At 45.7% G+C, this 17124-nt stretch overlaps 1 pseudogene; it reads left to right on the forward strand.

Moving 5' to 3' along the window:
• The first annotated feature begins 757 nt into the window (after nt 1–757).
• LOC142452963 (large ribosomal subunit protein eL43-like) lies at nt 758–1097 on the forward strand (annotated as a pseudogene).
• The last annotated feature ends 16027 nt before the right edge of the window (nt 1098–17124 follow it).

The following is a 17124-nucleotide window of genomic DNA, read 5'->3' on the forward strand; positions in this document are numbered from 1 at the left end:
TAGTTACAGGTGGGACTCCAGAAGCAGAAATAGGGCCATGATTGGGACCTGTACGTTATGCTAGATAGAAGAACTTACAAGATTCATCCAGGGCCTTCCAACCAAGGCAGTTAGATAAGGCTTGACTCATGGCTGTGGGCCCCTTGTCCCTGAGGGGTGATCTACATCAAGGACACACCCAGGTGAAGCCTTCAGAGAGACTGCCCCAGAGGAGGGCAGAGGGGAAACCCAAAGCCCACCTGTAGACAACTGGACATCCCTTTTCAGAAGGGTCGCAAGGAAAAGACGAGCCAGTTGGTGCAGTGTAGCACCGATGAAACATACAACTTCCCTCTAGTTCTTTAATGCTTCTTCCCTCCACTATCATGATCCCAATTGTACCTTAAAAGTCTGGCTAGACCAGAGCATGTACACGGGTACATATAAGAGCTCAAAACAAGAGAATCCAGGATAGATAAACCCCTCAGGACCAATAATGAGAGTAGCAATACCAGGAGGGGAAAGGGAAGGTATGGGGTAGAAAGGGGGAACCAATCACAATGACCTACATATAATACCCCCACAAGGGGATGGACAACAAAAATGTAAGTGAAGGGAGGCATCGGTCAGTGTAAGACATGAAAATTTTTTTTTTATAAATTATCAAGGGTTCATGAGGAAGGAAGGGTGGGGGCGAGAGGGAGGGGAAAATGAGCTGATACCAAGAGCTCAAGTAGAAAGAAAATGTTTTGAAAATAAAGGCAACAGCTCTCTGGCTCGGGACTAGTTTGCGGCAAGATGGCCAAACGCACCAAGAAGGTCGGGATCGTGGGCAAATATGGGACCTGTTACGGCGCCTCCCTCAGGAAAATGGTGAAGAAAATTGAAATCAGCCACATGCCAAGTACACTTGCTCCTTCTGCGGCAAAACCAAGATGAACAGACGCGCCGTGGGCATCTGGCACTGCGGTTCCTGCATGAAGACAGTCGCTGGTGGGGCCTGGACCTACAATACCACCTCTGCTGTCACAGTAAAATCTGCCATCAGAAGACTGAAGGAATTGAAAGACCAGTAGAAGCTCCACTATCTGAAACCTCTCTGGCCTGTAATAAATGGGTTAATTAAAAAAAATAAAGGCAACAAATATACAGATGTGCTAGATACAATGGATGGATGGATGGATGGATGGATGGATGGATGGATGGATGGATTGTGATAAGAGTTGTATGAACCCCCAATAAAATGATTTTTTTAAAAGAGAGACTGCCCCTCCCTGGGATGGTCAGAGAGGGGTGGAGATAATCTACCTTCCAAATGCTTGAGGCCAAGAGTATCTACATCTTTTGATTAATGATTCAATGGTGACAATCTATGTGGAGAATCTGCGAGTGGATTTGAGTCACTGTCACCCATAGCCTTCTGCACACCGGGGTGCTCAGAATCTAAGGTCTACTACACCCGACAAAGGAAAGAAGGAGTAAGGGAAGATGAGCCAAGAAGAAACAACTCAATTTCAGTGTCAACCACTCATACATCTATCTAGCATCCCTTTATTAACATGCTAAGACACACGGGGAACAGGACTGGCCGCTGTGCCGTCCTCAGCCAGATGAGTAAAGAGGCCATCCAAAGGTGACAGGGGAAAAGCCTGCCCCACAGGCTCAGCCAGATTTACAGCTCTGCCTCTGCAAGGAAGGGGCCCTGCTGACACCGTGGTTAAGTATTCAAATGATGTGTTCAAAAGATGCTGATCACAGGTGGACTCTGGGCCTTGACTTAAATTGTACCTCAATACAAGAATGGTTTGTTTTAATTATATGGCATTGTATGACAGTCACCTCTCTGACAGGATCGCTAAAGACAAAAATGGGTGCATAAGCAAATGTGAAGAAAGCTGATGGTGCCCGGCTATTAAAGGATATAACATCTCGGGTATTAAAGACTTAAACAAGCAGCCATCTAGCAGAGAAGCAACAAAACCCATATGGAAGAAGCACACCAGTCTGTGTGATCATGAGGTATTGACAGGAAGAGACATCAGAAGTTCAAAAACAATCAACCAAATCAATGTGAAGAGGTGTAAATGTAGTGGAGGCCCAAAACCCACCCAAGATAATTGGGCAGTCCCTCTCAGAAGGGCCACACAGAAGGCATGATAAATCCAGAGTGCAGAATAGCATTGATGAAACACATAGCTTTCCTCTAGTTCTGTAATATTTCCTCCCCTTACTATTATGGTTGCGATAGTTTATTGTGCCAGCCTGGCCGATAAACACAAGTAGGATTAACTGAAGGGCAGAGGGATAAATGGCTCGGTGAGACTTGCCTTGGTTGTTCTGTGTCTCAATTTAAAGGGGTACATTACCTGTGGGATGCCTAGCCTGTGGACTGTGTTGCTGTAAGTTGAGGTCCCTTTAAGCCCACACGATTGGAATGTTCGTCTCTGGAGCTGGGGACCGATAGTTGGTGACCTGCCTTGCTATTTGCTGGGACAGGAAGCAAGAATGCTGCAAGGGGATCACTAGGAGTACTAGTGAGTGGTGCCACTCCAGCTTCCACCCCTTGGTTCCTGGATCCATGAATTCTGGCTATTGGAGACACAGCATCATATATTGGCCGCTGGTTTAGAGCGTATACAGCTTCCTGAAGAACATTACCCCAGCCCCGCAAGTTGTTGCCACTTAGTTGGCGCCGTAATTGTGTCTTTGGGAGCCCATTCCATCGTTCTATCAAGCCAACAGCTTCAGGATGATGAGGGACATGATACGACCAGTGGATTCCATGGGAATGGGCCTATTGCCGCACTGTATTTGCTGTGAAGTGAGTTCCTTGATCTGAAGCAATGCTATGTGTGTAGCGCGCTTCTGCTTGGATAATCATCTCAACCTCACCTTTAGGAGGCTTCTGAGACTTAATTTTAGTGACAGGTCTAGCGGAAATAATGGGTGGTGAGGGTGTTTCCTGGGTGCTCTCAGCAATATCTTGCGAGGCATCTTCCTCAGGTAATGCTACTGATGCAGCCCCACCTGGCATATCAACTTGAATAGTTTGGCTAATCTGCTCAGGTGTTTCTAAGGGCTCAATATCCTAACTTTTCCCAATTAATGCCCTTACTTTGGTTTCAGACGCTGCTCTAGATCTGCAATTCAGCTGCCGTTGTAATTCAGCCACTCGTATAATGAGACTCTGGACCTGGTTCTCAGCAATGTCCGCTCTTTTACTAGAGGAGAGAAGGCTCTCCTTTGTAGCACAGATGGAAGTTTTCAAATCTGTTATTCTGCACCTGAGGCGTGCTTTTGAGGCTCTGAGATCATCCCTCTCCTTAATCACGCTTTCCATTGTATGAAGGACCAGCCAACCAGCTTCCCTATACTTGTCATTATCATAAAACTTCTGGAAAATATCAAACATACGATCACTTAGAGCATCTCCTTTATACAGCACCCCATCTATTGGTGGTGCTACTTTAGGTATTATCTTTGCTATTTCACACCATGGATTAGTAAGGGTAGCAGACGTATCCACGTCAAGACTAATCAGGTTGGAAAGCCAATTTAAGAAACCCATATTTATGGTTTACTTCTCTAGAAGCACTCCTGGTACCTAAATGTGTTGGACGGGGTTCTCTAGAGAGACAAGACCAGATTGCTAGTAATTATATATAAATATATTTATAAAGATAGATATATAAGAAATGAACCGTTAAATTATAGATAGATAATACAAGAAATTAACAGTTAAATTATAAAGCACTGAGACACTAGCAGTCCTTTAAGGCTTGAGAGCCACCAGTTGCCAGTTCTTTTCTGTAGAGAGAGCTGGGCTATATAGATTCAGGCAGCAAACAGCAAGGCAGGTCACCAACTGTCATCAACTGTCGGTCCCCAGCTCCAGAGACGAACATTCCAATCATGTGGGCTTAAAGGGACCTCAACTTACAGCGACACAGTCCACAGGCTAGGCATCCCACAGGTAGTGTACCCCTTTAAACTGAGGCACAGAACAAACAAGGCGAGGCTCACCGAGCCATTTATCCCTCTGCCCTTCAGTTAATCCTACTTGTGTTTATCGGCCAGGCTGGCACAATAAACTATCGCAATATGTATGATAGATGATTGATGATAAGTATAAGTGTGATTTCATTAATATCTGGAAATTATATAAGTATGTATGGGTAAAAAATTGTGTCCAGGTGATAGGTTGGCAAGGGGTGGATTGCGATATAATTATATATAATTACTAGCAATCTGGTCTTGTCTCTCTAGAGAACCCTGTCCAACACAATGGCTTTTATTTGTTTTATCTCATTGACCATGTTAGATTTGTGTACATTCATTTGTACATTTAAGATCATTTGGTGCCTGAAAGCCAAAATAGATAACCCTTCAGAAGCAGTAACTGGAGTAATGGTTCCCTGAGAGTACGGGAAGAGGGGTGGAAGGATGAATAGGGAGCAGATAACCTTGGTAACTGTTTAACCCCACTCGACAGAATTGTATGTGAATAGATATATTGGATTGTGTAAGATATGGCAAAAATAAAACAAAAAAACACTATTATGGTGGGAGGGAGGATTCCTGGGGGCTAGAGTTAGGGAGGGAAGGGATATAGGGGAGCTGATATCAAGGAGTTCAAGAAGAAAGTTGAAACTGATTGTGGTGGCAATCATACAATACTGCTTGATGGGACTGGACTGTTAGGATAACTGCAAGAGCTCCCAATAAAATGTTTGTGGTTTTAAAGACGCTAATCAAAAGGTCACTTCCAACTGCTCTGGAAAAGATCACAATTACAAGGTCCTGGCAGAGGGGGAGGAAAAGTATGTGTGTGTGTGGGGGGGATACCCCAAAATCATATAAGAGAGCAGGCTTAGTGGTTAAAGAACCTGGTAGAATTTCCAAGACTATGGCCCTCAGTAATCCTTCAGATCTGGAAGCAAACCTGCACCCACTTAGCATAGTCTGCTGATTACGATCAAAAGGGCAGCATTTATCCAAGGACAAAGTGCAGAGAACTGGGACAGAAGGAGGCACAGAACCAGGAAGCACAGGGAGGGAGTAGGACACTGAAGGCATGGCAATGAAGGAGTTAAACACAATGGGTCTTAGGGTTGAATGTCCAACTGTGAGCTGCTCTGTAAACCTTGGCCGCTTCCCATGCTGATAAAGTACAGGGGCCCCGAGGCTATCGGCAAGATGGACAGCTCAGACATAAGCACGGATGGGACGGTGGCACGGGGCTGGGTTAGGTTGTACCCAGGGTCTCGACAAGGTGGAACTGACTCAATGGCACCAAACAACAACCAGAAGCAGGAGCAGAGGAGTGTTGAACTCCCAAACAAAGACCACCCAGGGAGAGGACTTGAACCTGCCTGCCCAACCCATGCGTACCATCCCATAACAGGTGACGCTCGGTTACCATCTTCCCACTCAGGTAGACCCGATTCCTGGAGACCCTGGTGGTGCCGTGGTTACAAGTTGAGCTGCTAACTGAAAGGTCAGCAGTTTGAAACTACCAGCTGCTTCATGGGAGAAAGACCAGACTCTACTCCATAACAAGTTACAGTCAGTATAAGATACGAAATAATAATAACGATATAAAATTGATCAAGGATTCATGAGGATGGGAGGGTGGGGGAGGGAGGGGAAAAAGAGGAGCTGATACCAAGGGCTCAAGGAGAAAGAAAATGTCTTGGAAATGTTGATGGCAGCAAATTTACATATATGCTTGATACAATTGATGTATGGATTGTGATAAGAGCTATAAGAGCCCCCAATAAAGTGATTTCTTTTTTTAAGTTACAGTCTCAGAAACCCACAGGGGCAGTTCTGCCCTGTGCTATCGGGTCCACTAGGAGTCGGAATCAACGATGTCAATAAGTTTGGTTTGGGTTTATTCATGAATAAACATAATGTCCTTCCTCCCCAGCCCCACTTAAAAACCTCTCCTTTTTCCTCTTTCAGTGAGACCTTGGCTTGTGTCCTCTTAAGTCCCCTCCACCCCCAACTTCCCCTTGCAAGAAACTTCTCTCTCTAGTAAACCTGTTTGCTTGCGAGATCAGCTTGCCTCTCTACCTCTCTATTCTTAACTGGGCGAGGAAAAGAACCCCATCTGCGGGGGCCTGCGGCAATAACAATAAACAGCTAAAAAAGAAAAAATATATATAATGTGAGAACGCCTTCAGAAGTATTATTAAAAATGAATAAATAGGTCAGCCATCCCACCCACCAGCCTCTCCGGGGCAGTTTGCGTAGGTGAAACGCTGCAGTGCTGGAAGCCCCGTGAGGCGGCTCTGCTTTGTCCGGTCCGGTTGCTGCAGGGCGGAATAGTGGTTTCTGGGTTTCCAAGAACGAGGGCAGGGGCTCTGAACACTTTGACTTGGGTCCCCCATGCCGCCGCCGCACTGGCCCTGCTGTGAGCCACAGCCCGAGAATAGTTCGCTCCTTCTGTCCTGAGGTGGGGGGCCTCTCCCTTAAACAAGCAAAAGGGTGAGGAGAGCGCTGTGTGGGGACAGGGAGAGACCTGCTTAGGCGGCCACTGTGTCCTGCGGTGGTTTGTGAGGTGTGTTCCCCAGGAAGGACCGAGCAAAATGGCAGCCAGGGTTCTCTGATGGTGGGATTCAGACCCCAGCAAAAGGACTTGCATGTTTCTTCTTGTAAAAAATAAAGAATTGGGGCTCTGGTTCTGGGGAGGGGAGGTAGAATCAACAGCCTCCACCTTATCTCTTCCACGGAATGAAAACTCCCATTTCACGGAGCACCTATCAGAAGACTGCAAACTACATGGTGGCAGGCAGCTGAAGGAGGAGTGAGACGCTCCACCAAGTGGCATGGACTTGCCATGTCCTCCTCCTCGGTTAGCACCCATCCTGGACTCAAATGTAGGCTGTGTGTAATTAGAAGGAGCTCCGTGTGAATCTATTTCCTGATCAAGGCTTTGGAAAGTGGGGGGGGGGGTCTGTGGCTCAGAGAAAGGAGCCCTGGTGACACTGTCAGAGAAGCATTGGACTGCTGCCCCCAAGGTCCGTGGTTCAAAACCACCAGCTGCTGCACAGGAGCAAGATGAGGCTATCCTGCTACCCTCACGTTTTACAGCTTTGGACACCCTACAGCAGTGGTTCTCAACCTGTGGGTTGTGACCCCTTTGGGACTGAATGACTCTTTCACAGGGGTCGCCTAAGACCATCGGAAAACACATATTTCTGATGGTCTTAGGAACTCCGCTCCTCTATCCGTCTCCAGACGGGTCCACCCACATGCAGAGATGCCCACCTACGAGCACCCAGCATCTGTGACCCATACCACACCATGCTTCAAGACAAAATTTCATCTATTTGTAATTAGAAATAAATATTTCACAATATATAATGACATACTGTTTTGTGATGGATCACTATGCTTTAATTATGTTCAATTTGAAACAATGAAAATACATCAGACATTTACATGATGACTCATAACAGTAGCAAAATTACAGTTATGAAGTGGCAACGAAAATAGTTTTATGGTTGGGGGTCACCACCACATGGGGAATTGTATGAAAGGGTCGCAGCATTCGGCTGAAAATCACTGCCCTATCGGATAGGGTCATTCATTATAAGTGGAAATCAACTCAGTGGCAGTGAGATGGTTTCGTCTGTTTGGTTCTTGATCAGAGAAGCTGGGGGACATCCACTGATTTTTCTTGTTCCTTCTGTCGGACCCCAGCTCCCAGACAGTTGTGCATGGGCAGTGGGGATGGCCACTAATCATTGGCAAGGGGCTGCGTATGGACCCAAACCTGCGAGGGAAGAAAGGCCTTAGCTCTGACCAGAGGATGGGCTGAAATCTCAAGAACATGGGCTGGGTCACTTCTGCATCTTTCTCTCTTTGTTCGCCCACTGTTTGGCCCCATTGGCAAGACTGCAACAGAGTGGGGAAACAAGTTGTGTTTGTCTGGGTACATTCGAGAAACAAATCCACAAAAAAATCATGTATAAGAGAGAGTTTTATATAAAGGGTAAGTGCACATCAAGAAAACATCCCAACCCAGTGCTGCCCAAGCCCACAAGTCCAACATTAGCCCTTATGTCCAACACCAATCCACAAAGTCCTCCTCCATCTCACAAAACACACACAATGATGCCGACTGCAGGAGGAAAGCTGAATCAGTGAATGTGTAAGCATCTCAGCACTGGCAGGTGTCTCCATACAGCTGCTCCAGCACCCAGGGCTGCATCGGGGTAGGTCCATGTGGCTTCTCCTCAGGGATGTCTTGCAGGAAATGAGCTTTGCCAGCTGAAGCAGGGAACTGGCTAAGGCAGCTGCACCCTGGTCTGACCATCACAAAGCAAGTGACCCGAGAACTCAAAAGGTGAGGCTCGCTTCAATTAACTCCTCATGTGTTTATTGGCCAGGTTGGCACAATAAACTTTAACTATATTACTAGTGGCATTCGTGCATTCACACATCCACCCAGCGTCCTTCTATTGGCATGCCAGGAGCAGTGGGGAGGGAGACACAAAAGAGCAGAAAAGTGTCTGGTGAGAAGGGAATGCAAAAGATTAGTCCCATAAAGTTGTGTGTGAATTCCTGCCCTCCCCGCTCCCCACCCCTCTGAGCTGTGTATGCCTGGGTCTGATTCTAAACAACATAGCACAAGTTTGAAGAACTGAGTCACACACAATGTAGGTCATCACCCAGGTACCAGACGGGCCACTGGGTGGCACATGACAGACAGATCCACAATACCCGGCAACCACCTTGAAAATGGAACTGACCTTGGACCTGCGGACTACAGAAGGCAGGTGAAAACTTGCAGCCAGAGTCTAAATTGGTCAATTGCTTGCAAACAAAAGAATTCAGCATGATTTTGTTAGGGCTGAAATAAGACCCAGGATTGCATAATATGGTGTTTAAGATATTGGGGATAAATTCCGAAATTGCTTGAAAAATGAAGAACCTTGGAAATCTTAACTCATACGGGAAAAGAAAATTGATGATGGGGTTGTTATCAGTTGTCAAAGCATCCATTTTAACCACACTTCAATAAGCTCAGGCAAATACTCTTGAAATAACAGAAAGATCAAGAACCTCCGCAAAGAAGTGGAAGACATAAAGAAGAAATACTAAGTGGAACTTTTATAATTAAAAATATAGTAACCGAAGGGTTTTTCTGTTTTGTTTCGATCACTGGACAAGAGACCAAAAGATATTTGCACAAATGGAAGAATGTCCTGTGCCCATGAGTAGGTAGACTTAATTTAGTGAAAATGTCAATATTACCGAAAGCATCCTATAAATTCAAAGCAGTTCCAATCCAAGTACCATCAAGGAAATGGAAAAACGATCCACCAACTTCATTTGGAAAGGAAGGAGACCCAGAATAAACAAAACACTATTGAAAACAACAACAAAGTAGGAAGACTTTCACTCCCAGATTTCAAACCTACTATACAGCCACAGTAATCAAAATAGTTGGATATTAGTACAATGATAGATATGTGGACCAATGGATTAGAACAGAAAACCCAGAAATATCACCAACCACTTACAAACACCTGATTTTTGACATGCACTGAAATACATGAAGTGGGGAAGAGAAAGCCTTTTCAATAAATGGTGCTGGAAAATTTGGATCTCCACCTGTGAAGAATCCATACATCACACCCTATACTAAAACAAACTCAAAATGGATTAAAGACCAAAATCTTAACCCAGAAGGATTATCAATAAACAATAATGACAAACAAGGCATAAATACATTACCAAACATGATGAAAAACACTCACACTAAGAACACTTACACTATAAAATAGAGGGCTGGGGCTTTCTAAAAGCATGGCATTATGTACACCAGCAGACTTCATCAAAAGGGTAAAAAGAAAACCCACGGATTGGGGGGGGAATATTTGGCAATGATACATCAGATAAAGGGCTAATTTCAAAAATCTATAGAATATTACACACTTTAACAAGAAAACCAAATAACTCAATTAAAACATGGACACAAGTCAGATAGAAAATTTACCGAAGATGACAAGCAGACAGCCAGCAGTCGTATGAAGACATGCTCGATTTTATCAGCTAGACGAGAAATTCAAATTAAAACAATGATGAGCACGCACCTCACACCGACACTCAGCAAAACTTAACAAACAAACAAAAACAGAAAATAGCAAATGCTGGAGAAGCTGTGGAGAGATTGTAATGCTCATACATCACTGGTGGGATTTGGGAATTGTAAAGCCATGATGGAAAACAGCAGAGCACTTCCCTAGGCAAATGTGAGTACAAACACCTTGTGTTCCTGCATGCTCTCTATGCAACATGTAGCCTAAAGAACAATATATGAACAGATATGTGCACACCCTTATTTACCGCAGCAATTTTCTATAATATCAAAGAGATAGAAACACTCAAAAAGCCCATCTGTGGGGGGATGGATAAGCAAGCCCCGGTGCCTACACACAATGGAATAGGATGCATCCTTAACAAGCAAGGATGAGTCTATCAAACACCTGTGACGTGGACAAAATTGGAGGACACTATGCTCAGCAAAGTTAGGCAATCTCATGACCCTGTCATTACAAAGGGGGAAAATGGTTTCACACCAAAAGAAATGCCTTGGAAGACTCTGATGAGGCCAGTGGGGGAGAGGGGGGGTCGGAATAGAGGTAAGGGAGGGAAGGAAGGGGGGGACTAAATAAGTAAAATAAAAACAATGTTGCAATGAAAAACACAGCTCTGGACAAATGGGAGGGCAGTGTGGAGAGAATAAAGAATCCCAAAACTTGCTCTCCAAAGCCCATTGCCAATGAGTCCATTCTGACCTATAGCTGCCCTTTATGGGGCTCCTCAAACTGTAAATCTTTACCGGAGCAGTCAGCCTCATCTTTCTCTTACGGAGCAGCTGATAGGTTTGAACCAGCCCACCTCGTGGTTACCAGCTGACTGCCTAACCCACAGCGTCACCAGCGGTTCTTTCTTGGTAGATCGATATTTTTTATTTGAACAGATAGGAAAAAGAAAAAAAAATCTACAAAAACAATGAACGAGCGTCAGGGATCTCTGTAGGACAATAGCAAAAGTTGAACTTTGGGTTAGCAAACGTAAAAGGATTGAAATGCAGATTGCACGGCTCTTTTTAATATATTTAAACCTTTGCATTGCACAGTCCATGAGTTAGATGGCAATGAAATTGCTTAAAATAAATAAAAGAATTGAAATACAAAGTACACACTCTCTGAGACCACAGTGAATTAAAAATCAGTAACAGAGAAGTGACAGGAAACTCTCCCAACCCATAGAGATGAGACAAGACACTTCTACGTCATCCATGTGTCAGAGAGGAAACCTTCCCTAACATGAGAGGACATTCTGAATGGAATGAAAACGAAAAGCACAGCAAAATGTGGGTGTGCCGTTACAGGCATGCTTAGAAGGAAAGTTAGACTATCAAATGCTTATATTGAAAAAGGAAGAGCGATCTCAAATGAACGATCTCCATTTCTGCTGTAAGTAACATGGGGAAAATTAACTCAAAGAAAGCAGAAGGAGTGAATAATCAAGATTAGAACATAAATCAATGAAAGTGAAACCAGAAAAACAATAGAGAAAGAGCAATTAGACAGTAAAAACTGGCCCTTTGGAAAGATCATTAAAAGTGATAAACCAATAGCTAAACTGACAAATAAGAGAGCCACAGAGAGAACAAATATCCAATATCTGGAATGAAAGAGGGACTAGCTGTACAGATCCACAGACAACAGAATGATAATTCTGTAAACATGAAGCTGACAACTTACATCAGAGGTCAGCCTATGGACCCAATCTGGTCTGCCATCTGTTTCTACAAATAAAGTTTTATTGGGACATCATAGTGATTCTAGCTCGAGTAGTGTCACGCATCCGTCACATCATCTAATTCATGGGTACCTGAAACCTCAGAATATGATCTTATTTAGACATAGGGTACTTGCAGGTCCTAGTTCAGGTCATTGTGGGTTAGGGTTGACCCTAAATATGAAATAGTGGGTGCCCTTGTAAGGAAAGGAGAGGAAGGTTTGGATACAGAAACCCACAGAGGTTCAGAAAGAAGTAGCCCATGTAAAGAATGAACAGATATGTGCTGGAGTGATGCAACCACAAGCCAAGGAATGCCTGGGGCCAGCTGAAACAGCAAGAGACAAGAAAAGGTTTTCGCCTACAGCCTTCAGAGAGCGAGAGGATGCCAACACCGTGATTTCGGTCTTCTGGCCACCTAAACGGTGAGAAAATATATTCCCATTCTTTTAGGCCATTGAATTTGCGGTCATTTGTTCATTTATGCATCCTTATGCAGTCACTGGCTGCTTTTGTATAACAAGAGCAGTATTAAATAATCCCAATGGAGATGGTATGACCCCCCCCAAAGCTTTTAATACTTTTTATCTGTCTCTTTATAGAAGAAATTTCATGACCCTTGAATTAAATAACATAGACCATGTCCTTAAAAGTCAGAAACAGTCAAAGGTGCACCCAGGAAGAAACAGCCAGAATATTCCTATATCTATCAAAGAAATTAAATTTATAAATTAAAACCTTCCAAGAAAGAAAGAAATCTCCTGGCCTGGATGAGTTCACTGGTAAGTAACTGTTTTCGTCCAGGGTGACTTGAGAAACAAATTCAATGACACTTATGTGTGTATAAGAAAGAGCTTTATATAAAAAAGCAATTGTATGTTGAGAAAACACCTCAGCCCAGTCCAGATCAAGTCCATAAGTCCGATATTAGCCCATATGTCCAATACCAATCTATAAATTCCTCTTCAGATTCCTGCAACACATGCAATGATACCAAATGCAGGAAGATCTCAGGCCAGTAGGTGGAAAGTCTTGTGGATCCAGTGGCGGTGGAAGCATCTCAGCACTGGCCTGGGACTCCACGTGGCTCCTCCAGCTCCAGGGCTCTGGCTCCATCAGTGTGTCTCCATGTGGCTCATCAACAGGAACACATAGCAGAGAATGAATGTGTTTGGCCTCCAGTGAGCTGTTTATCTCCTGTGTGCCTCCAAATGAGGTCATCAAGCTGCGACCTGATTGACAGGCTAAACTCCACCCCTTCCCTCTTAATAGTCTCAAATTGACACCAGATGATGTACCTACCATAATAACTATTATATGTTTAAAGAAGAAATAATGTCAATCCCTTCCAGAAAGTAGAAAATAACATTTGCCAACTGCCCTAACCCAGGTGAAGAGATTAGAAGAAGCCTACAGGGCCGTGTTGCTCAGGATCTTAGAAGCAAAGATCTTATACAAAGTGCCAGATATGAAATATTAGCAATGCATAAAAGGAATACTACACCAGGACCAAGTGGTGTTCATCCCGGAGCTGCCAGACTGGTTCAATATGCAAAAGCCAATCAATATATCCATCATATGAACAGATCACAGAAGAAAAACAACAGTCAACGATCATTGCAAGCTGAGTGAATATATGTCTGTTGCTTTAAGCTACTCAGCTCTGTGATCATTTGATAATCAGCCAGGTTATTCTTAGGTACCATCCAGTCAGTTCTGACTCACGGTGACCACACACAACAGAAGGAAACACTGCCCCGTCCTGCGTCATCCTCATACAACGCTGCTGTGTTTGAGCGATCTGCTCCAGCCAGTTGTCAATCCACCTAATTGAAGGTTTCCCTCTGTTTACCGACCTACTTTACCGAGCAGGATGCCCTCCTGATATCATGCCGGAGGCACGCGAGATGACGTCTTGCCGTCATCCTCCCTTCTAAGGGGCACTCTGGCTGTACTTCTTTCAAGACAGCTTGTTTGTTCTCCTGACAGTCCATTCAATAGTCTTTGTTAACGCCATCCTCCAAATGCATCAATCCGCCGTCAATCTGCCTTATTCATAGCCAACTTTCTCATGGATTCCAGGGTATTGAAAACGCCCTGGCTTGAGTCAAGTGCACCTCAGTCCTCAGCAATAGAACCAAATCCGGCTCACTGACATCCAACTGACTACAGACCCTACAGGGCAGACTAGAACTCTTCCTGGGGGGTTTTCCTACTGTCAATCTTTATGGGAGCAGAAAGCTTGGTAGATTCTGACTCATAGTGACCCTCTGAGACAGAGCAGACATGCCCCCACAGGATCCCCAAGGCTGCAGTCTTTATAGAAGCAAACTGTCAACTGTTTCCTTCTGAGGGGCTGGTGGGGTCGAACTACTGACCTTGTGGTTAGCAGCCCAACACATATCCCATTCTGCCACCAGGCTCCCTAGTCCTCAGCAATAGGTAACTAACATCACCGGCAGCACAGCTAGTGCCCCCTCCATCCCGCCCCAAAGGGTCTTGGTGGCTCAGTGGTTAAACGTTCGGCTGCTAACGGGAAGGCCAGCAGTTCGAACCCACCAGCCACGTGTAGGGAGAAAGAGTTGGCTTTGGTAAAGATTACAGCCTTGAAAATTCTGTGGGGGCATTTCTACTGTGTCTTAGACCAGACTCTACGGCAATAGATTCGGTTTGGTTCTCTTTGCCTCCCTTGGGGGCCCTTGGTGATACAAAGGGTTAACATATCCGCTGCTGACCCCAAAGTCAGACGTTTGAGTCCCCCCAGAGGCACTTTAAAAGAAACCCTGATTATCTATTACCGAATAAGCAAGCCGCCAAAAACCCAGGATAGCCTGATTCCACTCTGCCCACTAGGGCTTGTCTGAAGACTGAATCAGGTCGTGGGCAACTGACTGACTTCTTCCCTATTCCTACCCCCACCCCGGGCCCCCACCGCGTGACCTCAGGAGCACCACTGACCCGAGTGGGCTGTCCACCTTTCCCATGCATGGCCGGATGCTTTTACTCCAGGCTGCATAGACCCCTAAGCCATCCATGATTGAGTTTGCATGGGTTAAAAGCTTATATAACTGATTGTCAGCAGGTGCAGGTCTTCAGCTGCATCTTTTTCTCTTAACGAAGGGGAACCTGTGAGCCCCGAAACTGGGCTCTAGACCGCCTTGTGATTCTCGGTCTTGGGAGTGTCCCGCCTTGGACCGGGCTCCGTCTTAACTCCCTTCTTCCGCTCTCTGTTCGCAGGGAACATGTGTGTTTCCCTCCCGGCAGCGCTCCTCTGCTTGCATAGGGTTTGCTGGGCTGGGCTGTGTTGGAAGACTCACCCACGTGAACTGTGGGGCTTCTGTTTACATGGCTCGGTAACATTCCCTGCAGGAGTCTGCCACAGCTCGCGTGTGTTGAGCCATCGATTGGAGGAAGTTTCCCTTGTTTCCCTTCACAAGGACTGTGCTGGGAAGTTTCCAGCACATGCCTCTGTGTGTAGAGGTATGGGGATCCTTGTCTCTGGCTCTCCCTGCCAGAGTGGATTCCGACTCACAGCCATGCTGTAGAGTAGAAGACTGTCCGTCTTTATGGGAGTAGAGTCTTACAGAGCTCTCGGGGCGCAGTGGGTTCGAATTGGGCTGCTAACCTCAAGGTCAGCAGTTCAAAACCACCAGCTGTTCCTCGGGAGGGAGAGAAAAAAAATGAAGCTTTCTACTCTCGTAAAAAAAAAAAAAAAAAGATTTGCAGTCTCCGAAGCCTGCATGAGACAGTTCTACCCTGTCCTGTGGGGTTGTTCTGAGTCAGAATCGACTCAATGGCAGTGAATGAACAGAGATAAATTTCTCTTTCTCCAGTCACCTGCTGGTAGATTCGAACTGCGGACCTTGGTGTAAACAGCCAACTACATGCATCACCAATGACACCCCTAGAGCCCCTTGGGAATTCCTCTAGGGAGGGAAAACCATCGAATCTTCTCAGTATAGAGCATCTTTTCTCCCAGACTCCATGATGTAGTGACGTGTGTGTGTGTGTGTGTGTGTGTGTGTGTGTCTGTCTGTCTGTCTGCCTACACTTATGAGAGGTGGGGAGGAGGAATCGGTACAGAACAAGGAACAACATCTTTGTGCCTGAGCTCAGCACTAGAGTAGTCTCTCATCAGAGAAGCGCTCCTCTGGCTCTTTGTCAGACTCCCTTCCCCCTGGGAGTCTTTCAGCTCCAGGCCTTGCCTACAGAACTCCTGTCACTTCCTTTGCCTGCTCAGTCTCCTGGGGGGGGGGGGGGGGGCTCAAGAGAAGGGATTAGGGAGCAGGAGGGGAGAGGAAAGCTCCTAGACCCCCTGCTTTGCACGAGGGGCTGGGCGATGCAAAGGAGCCAAGGGAAGAGTGCAAGGCCCCTGGGAGAGACAAGAGGGGGCAGAGAGAGAGAGGGGGGGGGGCACTCAGATCCAGGGGAGGGAGGGGGCGTGGAATGACACCTCGTCCTCAGCACGGCTCAGGTGCAGTTGTCTGAAGAGGCATTGTGTATGTCTGTGAGCTTCACAACACCAGCAACACCCCACACCCCTGAGACCACACACACACACACACACACAAATATGCACATGCCAGGGCTTCAAAAAGCCTGTGGGAAAATTCCGTTCTCTTTTCATTCCATTTTTCTAGGAACGTTGGAAGCCGCTGCGCACACACATTCATAGAAACATGCATGCACTGCAAGCCTCATGCACACGCCACACGGTGGCTCGTGTCCAACACATTTGCACGCGCACACACACACACACACACGGCTCATGCTCTTTCTTGGTCAAATAAGACAGGGAAATGTTTTATCCCCGTAATCCCCCCAGTGCAGATGAAAATATCAAAGGTGGCAAGAAGTTCAGCAATAAAGATGCCCATTTCTTCCAGGTTAGAGTCCTTCACTGCTTCGTGCCACGCCCTCAGCGCGATGTCCTTTGTGCTGTTATTTGTTCTGCAACATGGAAATGGTTGGCGAGGCTTTTCTGAATAGGAATATAATGCATGCCCTTGCAAAAGACAAGAAACAGGATAATACAAAATAAAATAAAATAGAAAGCCACTGCCATTGAATCAACTGTGACCCACAGTGACCCTCTAGATAGGATTTCTGAGGTTGAAAATCCTCACAGGAACAGACAGCCTCCCCTCGCTTGCTCAGCGCTGTAGGATGGGTTTTGAACCACTGACCTTGTGGTTTGCCATCCACCCCCACCAGGATTCCTTGTATAAAGGATAGGGGCAAAGACCAAAGCATAAATCACAGACAGCAAACTACTGCTAGCATGTAGGTATCTATCCTCCCAGTCCTGTCTGTCTGCCTGCC

This window comes from Tenrec ecaudatus, chromosome 7 (assembly GCF_050624435.1).
Source record: "Tenrec ecaudatus isolate mTenEca1 chromosome 7, mTenEca1.hap1, whole genome shotgun sequence".
NCBI classification, from domain to species: domain Eukaryota; kingdom Metazoa; phylum Chordata; class Mammalia; order Afrosoricida; family Tenrecidae; genus Tenrec; species Tenrec ecaudatus.